Below are 7,393 nucleotides of genomic sequence, written 5' to 3'. Positions count from 1 at the left end.
GACTAATGCGAATTTCATTCTTCAGTTTAAATCAGCACATCAGTTAGGGATTAATCCAAACCTTAATGGTTTAGCATTTTCCTAAACTGTTTAATTAGGGGCCAAATAGCCATGAAAGTCATTTTTAAGGGTCAATTCGATTTTATGATAAATTTATATATTATGCCAGAAGCTTAAAATATGCCTATTATTACCCTAAATTCCATTCTTACAGTACTAGGCTGCATTTTAAACATTTGCTGCAAATGACTGTATCTTGAAGTCTACGTGATTACACAAGTTATTGTAAATACTTATGACAGATTTACTGAGGTGTAAGCAAGGAAATGAAAAATAAATTTTATTATTTACTGTATTTCATGTTAAAACTAAATTATACTGTCTCTACTTCAGTAACATTGCTCCGCAGTATCCCACCTAGAGTGACCTGCTTTTGACGCACATCTCCCTAATTTAAACAATATCCTTTCATCCCAAATCTGCAACTAGGACAGTTGAGAGTCAGTACCAAAATCTTTGATGATATTTGAAATTCTGACCGGGCGCGGTGGCTCACGCCTGTAATCCCACTGAGAGGGGTGGATCACGAGGTCAGGAGATCAAGACCATCCTGGCTAACAAGGTGAAAACCCGTCTCCACTAAAAAATACAAACAAAATTAGCAGGGCGTGGTGGCGGGCGCCTGTAGTCCCGGCTACTTCGGAGGCTGAGGCAGGAGAATGACGTGAACCCAGGAGGCGGAGCTTGCAGTGAGCCGAGATGGGTCACTGCACTCCAGCCTGGTCGACAGAGCAAGACTCCGTCTCAAAAAAAAAAAAAAAAAAAATCTTTTACATAAAAAGGTAAATGCACAAGCACTTTTTCCTGTACTTTTCCACTCCCCACGTCCTCTCCAAACCTAAAAACTCTTAGGCGTTGAGAAGGAGTCTGCACTGCGGATGCCCACTGGAATTACCTACTGTGGATGAATCCGCCCCACACTCTCGAGGGTGCTACAACCCTTGCTCTCACCCCGCGGTCCCCAGGCCTCTCCTCCAGCCCAGGGAGAAGCGAGGCCGGGACCTCTGCCCCGCTCGGCCTAGATCCGCCTTCTTCCCAGGTGAGCATCGCTGTCCTCCGGGATCACTCCTCGCCCCAGCCCAGGAGCAGGGTGTCGGGACTTGTAATTGCCTCGTAGCCCCGAAGGCGGGCAGGAAAGAAAGGCTTTTTCATACTCTGCTGGGAGAGGGTTGGGTGGTTGAGTTCAGACAGGTTCCGAGCGCTTTCTGGCTGTTTGGGGTTTGGCGTGCCACGACTAGGGACTTGTTGTAACCCGTCTCCACTCCCGCCCCCTCTAGCGCTGTACCTCGGTCTCGGGGAGGCGCGGCTCGGGCCGGAATCAGCCTCCCTCCGCCGACTTGACGCTGGGCAGGTAACTCCCCTCCCCTCCCCGCCCTCGCCCAGGCGCTCGCTGCTTCCTGGGAGGCAAACCTTCGGCAGCGGGCGCGGTGTGGCGGGCGCGGTTGCGCGCGGCTTGGGGCGCTCCTGGCCGTAAGTGGGGCTCGGGCTCCCCTGCCCCGGACCACGGCGGGCGGGACCCCAGCGGGCGCAGGGTTGAGGTGCTCGGGGTGCTGGGGGGGCCCTGGGCTTCATCCGCCCCTGGCCGGCGCGGCGGACGGGAGGGATAGGGGCCTCCCCCTTGGGAGCGCGCGCGGGATTGGAAATTCCCCAGGGTGCAGAGCTCAGTTGCTTTAGTCTTTTCTACGTTTCTTTCATTGTCGTGTGGGTGCGAATGAGTTGAGAACTTTGAAAAGTTGTCTCAGGCGGAGTCGGTTTGGGTCCCCAAAGGACGGGCGCCGCCGCTCGTGGACGCTGGATTTGTTTCCTCTTTCCCAGTGTAGGAGTGCGCCGAGGACCCCGGGAGAGGAAGCGGGAGGAGAGACCGCTGGGAAGAGTCTCGTGGGAGGAAATCCAGGGTGGAAGCGAAGGGCGTGGGGGTGGAGGGTTCCGGGAAAAGGTGGGAGGCCTTAGGTCGCTGAGGGGCAGCACTTGAAAAGTGTGAGGAGTGAGGAGCAGCACTTGAAAAGACAGTTTTTTTTCACACAACCTCTTAATTGTACAGAATCCCGTTTCTGAGTGCAGACGGGTAGCGACCTGTGTTTTTCAAACTTGGGTCGGCCTGATTCTGGGTCTGTGTGCCCTAGCAGTTCTCCAGGAGAAAGTCTGTACCTACCAAAGTTTGAGAACTACTGCTCTAGATCGTGGTGAGTGATCGAGAAGAGGAGAGTATGCCTAGAGCAGATTGCTCCTGGAATGGGACTTGGAGACTTTTGGCTTATTCTGTGTGATATGTGAGGGGACTTGCCTGTATAAGGTGAGTGAAGAGGCAGGGAATGTGCCTGTGTTCATTGCAGGGGTCATAGGTATGTCAAGAGACAACAGTGCTTTATAGGAGGAGGCTGGGAGCTTATGGGAACACAAGCTAGCACGTTGTCTATGCTTGGAGTGGTGAGGTTATAGGGTCTCTCTGACGTAGAAGTAGAAATGAGAGCTCAGGCGGCCAGAACACTTAAGAAGAAGGTGTGCGGGTGGCAAGCAGTTGAGGCTAGAATTTAATGCCCAACACCTTATGTCCAAATTCCCATTTACAAACATCTTGCCAGGTTACTGGCAGGCACCTCCCTTCTTTCCCTTTCTCATCCTAACAAGTGCAAGAGCCCCGAGGAGGAAATCCATGACAGAGGCTGAATCATTGCTGACTAGCATCAGGAAAGGAGACAGTGATGAAAGGCACTTAGAAGAGAAAGCTGGGGTTTTTTTTGGGGGGGGCGGGGTTGGTGGTGGCGGTGAGAGGCTTCAAAATCATTGACGAATGAGAATAATATGAAACAGAATGATGGAAGGCTGCGAGTGCCGGTCTTTGTTGCATTTGTTTCTCTCTGTCTTCCTATAGTTCCCAGAAAAGTCCCCACACCTTCCAATTGCAAATTCCACCCCCTTGCCTTTGGGGCTCAGGCACACGTGGGGGGCGGTATACACCTATTTAGGGTGCTGGCTACACCCTCTAGAGCCTGCCTAAGGGGCTGGGTGGATCCAGCCTTTAAAGCTGGCAGGCTCTAGACCGCAGATGCTGAGAATTTATTGTGGGAAGCATTACCAATTGAACAGTTGCTGAAAGAGACTATAGATGCAGACAAACCACACCTCCTTGCTGACTCAGTGATGTCTTTTACGTTTATGCCCTTGAGTTTATGACGCTAACTGGCTAAACTTTTTTGGGATGAAGTAATTAATTTTATTAATCTTTCTATTTTATTCCCTTTAGCGTCCACCGTTCTTTATAGTTTAAGGTGGAGGTTCATTCACTGAGTATTTTCTTGACCATGACTCACCTTGCAGCAACTCACCTACTTGTTTCCCATTTAATTATATTATACAATACTGAGTTGCCAAAATGTAATGTTATTATACTTTTAAGTGTCCAGAATCTTGGGGTAAAAACTGTGATCCCATCAAAGCAGGACTCTTCCAATACATAAATCTGGTTGGATGAGACCTTTTGAAAAGAGGCCACTTAGCTTAGTTTAATTAATTATTGGTAAAATTTCAAGTTATCCTTGTTTAGCTAGTTAGGTAAGTTTGCACATCTGTCCCTTTATAAGTTGCAAAATGTGACTGTCCCATGGATGTTTCACAATTCAGCTTTTTAAACACAATGTTTTGTTCATTTTGAAATGTGCTTTTGTTCCTTTAATTTCTGACCTGGAAATGGGATGTATTTTAGAATTTTGTTGTTGAATTTATCATTTGAACATCAGAATACCTCCACTCCCCTGTGGAAACAGAGTTCTAAATGACAGTTATTCACAGCCCAGCTTTAAGGATGCCGTAGAAAAAAAATTTATACAACTAGCACTTAAACTCCATCAAGAATTAAAGCCAACAACATTTCTCTGAGAAAATGTGTTAGAGCCTTCAGTGGGAGCTTCCTTCCCACTGAGGTGTGCCAATGGGCATGGGCACTATCTATCTAGAATTATCCTGGCCCCTAAGGGTAGAGCAGGCTTCCCAAGGGGATTGGGAGGCGGAGTGCTGTGGGAAGACAGGAGCTGGGGGAAATGGTAGGCTCCAGTGGAAAGGATACACATGGAGGTGACGTGGAGTGGGGGGCAAGTGGGCTGTATGCTAGGGAGGAGAGTGCACTAAGGAGGCAGGGGGCTAACATGTACAGAAGGTAGGGGTGGGGAATGGAGGGGGCAAAGGATGTTTTCAGGGGCTGTGATGCTGTAAGGAAGGTGAGCCTGGGTGGAGAGATGATCCAAATATGAGGGACATTCACTGGGCTTGCTGTCTATGTTGGAAAGTCCTGGAATCACATGATCATGAATGGTAGGAATCTTTTCCTCTCAGGACATCTAATTACTACCCAGTTTGTCTTTTGTTTTATTTTTACATTGTCCTTAGGAGTGGGGGTGAGATGTCCCCTAAGGGCACATGACATTTATCTTTTGAGCTGTGTCTTAAATAATTTGTAGATTACTGGTCCGTGGGGAGCTTAAAGCAGTCATAGTCAGCCTCTCTTGCATACTGACATAGGGTCAGGTGTAATCTCCAGGTAACTGGCAGGGGCCTATGTTAAAGAGTTTATAGAGAAGTTATGCAGTGATGATGATTATCTAATGGCTCTAACTTTGTGCTCTTTTACACTATCCCTTTGATTAAACATATTTATTGACCATTATCTGCCAAGCAGTATGTTCCTCTCCAGGGGTAGGAAAGTGAAAATATATTCCTGGATCTTAGGAAGCTTGCAGTTTAGGGACCTAATGATGATTACAAGTACACAAATAAATAAATGGATCAAGTCCACTGATTTTTGTAGTTCCTTCCTCTTCTCTGAACATCACAGCAGACGTTGTTCGTGTTCATTAATCATTTGTGAAATTGAACATTAGCGGCCCTGGGATTGTCATGTTTTTTGACAAAGTATTAGCATTCTTTAGGCTTGCAGGTTTTTCACTGGTATTGTGAAAGGTTTAGACTATGTAGCCACTCCTGTGTCCCACCCACAGTGCTCTGAATTTCTCTGTGATCACTTATTGAGAGTATCATAAAATAATGTTAACTAAGGTTTCCTCACAATATCACTGTGAAGCTTATTATTTCCACTACTTTGGCCAAATTTTCATTTCAAAGGGTTTTCGTTCTTTATTTAACATCAGGTTCCTTCTTTGATTACATAAACATTACTACTTGGGGAATAAAAGGCAGTTTTCAAAGCACTAAAGAGTGACATCTTCCATCTCAATGGTGGTAATAGAATCAATCAACATGAGATGTTTGGGCTGTCATTTATATATACACACTAGCAATTATGGCTTTAATTCTTAACAGCATGTTCCTCCAAATAACCTAGTCTTATAAGACTCATTCAGCAGATCTTTTTTTTAATTATTATTCCTGAGACAGTGTCTGGCTCTATTACCCAGGTTGGGGTGCAGTGGCGCTATCTCCGCTCACTGCAAGCTCTGCCTCCCAGGTTCACGCCATTTTCCTGCCTCAGCCACCCAAGTAGCTGGGACTACAAGGGCCCGCCACCACACCTGGCTAATTTTTTTTTTTATTTTTAGTAGAGACGAGGTTTCACCGTGTTAGCCAGGATGGTCTCGATCTCCTGACCTTGTGATCTGCCTGCCTCGGCCTCCCAAAGTGCTGGGATTACAGGCGTGAACCACCATGCCTGGTCTCAACAGATGTTTTAAAAGTACTATATTTTAATGGCCAGATGTGGTGGCTCATACCTGTAATCTAAGCACTTTGGGAGGCCGAGGCGGGTGGATCACAAGGTCAGGAGTTCAAGACCAGCCTGGCCAAGATGGTGAAACAGCGTCTCTACTAAAAATACAAAAATTAGCCAGGCGTGGTGGCAGGCGCCTGCAGTCCCAGCTACTTGGGAGGCTGAGGCAGAGTATTGCTTGAACCTGGGAGGCAGAGCTTGCAGTGAGCCGAGGTCACACCACTGCACTTCAGCCTGGGCGACAGAATGAGACAACGACTCAAAAAAAATTAAAAAAAAAAGTGCTGTATTTTTTCAAATATAACTTCTGAGTTATTTGTTAAAGATGAGTGCAATATAGCTAAGATGTTTTTAGAGTAAGTAACTGTTTACAGTGTTCCCCCGTGGTTCTTTTTTTTAGTTTCAACTCTTCCTTTCCATTTTCATCTTTATTGGCCTTTTCATCTTTTTTGTCACATCTCATCCTTTCTACCTTCCTTTTGTCCCTTCTCTTCCTTCTTTTTCTTTTATGCTTCTCTTCTCTTCCTTCCCATTATGTTTTTCTCTTCACCTCCCTTCTCTTTTTGTCTATCCCTTCTCATTCCTTCTGATTTACTTTTTTACCTGTTCATCTTTCTTATCTCCCATTTCATACTTCTATTTAATTGTCCATTTCACCGTCTGTTGAACTACTGATTTATTTACATTTTGTTTTGTTTTTTTGAGATGGAGTCTCGCTCTGTTACCCAGGCTGGAGTGCAGTGGTGCAATCTTGGCCCACCACAACCTCCACCTCCCGGGTTCAAGCGATTATCCTGCCTCAACCTCCCAAGTAGCTGGGACTACAGGCACGTGCTATCATGCTTAGCTAATTTTTGTATTTTTAGTAGAGATAGGGTTTCACTATGTTGGCCTGGCTGGTCTCAAACTCCTGACCTTGTGATCCACCCGCCTCAGCCTTCCAAAGTGCTGGGATTACAGGCGTGAACCACCATGCCTGGCCTATTTACTGTTCTTTATTTCTGTCTGTCATCTTTATCAGCACAATTCTCTACTTTGGTATTCTAAAAACCTGTACAATTAAAATTAGCATATCTCGTTTTATTGCGCTTTGCTTTATTGGACTTTGCGCAATTGTATTTTTACTAATTGATGATTTCTGGCAACACTGCCTCAAGCAAGTCTGTCAGTGCCATTTTTCCAATAGCACATGCTCACTTTGTGTCTCTGTGTCACATTTGGGTAATTCTCACAGTATTTCAAATTTTTTCATTTTTATAATATCTTTTTTGGTGATCATTGATCTCTGATGCTACTCTTGTAATTTTCTGGGGGTGTTACAAATATGTGCACATATGACAGTGAACTTAGTCTATAAATGTTGTGTGTGTTCTGACTGCTCTACCAACCGGCCATTCCCCTGTGTCTTTCCCTCTCCGTGGGCACAATATTGAAATTAGACCACTTAATAACTCTACCAGAGCCTTTAAATGTTCAAGGGAATGGAAGAGTTGCATGCCCTCATTTTAAATCAAAAGCTAGAAATGATTAAGCCCAGTGAGGAAGTCATGTTGAAAGCTGAGATAGGGTAAAAGTTAGACCTCTTGTACTAGATGATTATCCAAATTGTGAAAGCAA

The 7,393-nt window shown here is 45.7% G+C and overlaps 1 protein-coding gene across 1 annotated transcript in view; it reads left to right on the top strand.

Annotated features, from left to right (window-relative positions):
- The first annotated feature begins 1,472 nt into the window (after positions 1 to 1,472).
- FAM83B (family with sequence similarity 83 member B) overlaps positions 1,473 to 7,393 on the top strand; it is a 102,760-nt gene continuing 96,839 nt past the window's right edge. The window contains exon 1 of the mRNA XM_023222995.2: positions 1,473 to 1,534. The gene's annotated coding sequence lies outside the window, so the exon portion shown is untranslated. The remainder of the gene's footprint in view (positions 1,535 to 7,393) is intronic.

This window comes from Piliocolobus tephrosceles, chromosome 5 (genome assembly GCF_002776525.5).
Source record: "Piliocolobus tephrosceles isolate RC106 chromosome 5, ASM277652v3, whole genome shotgun sequence".
Classification (NCBI taxonomy): Eukaryota; Metazoa; Chordata; class Mammalia; order Primates; family Cercopithecidae; genus Piliocolobus; species Piliocolobus tephrosceles.
Note: the sequence above shows the minus strand (reverse complement) of the source record. Positions and strands in the feature narration are given on the sequence as shown.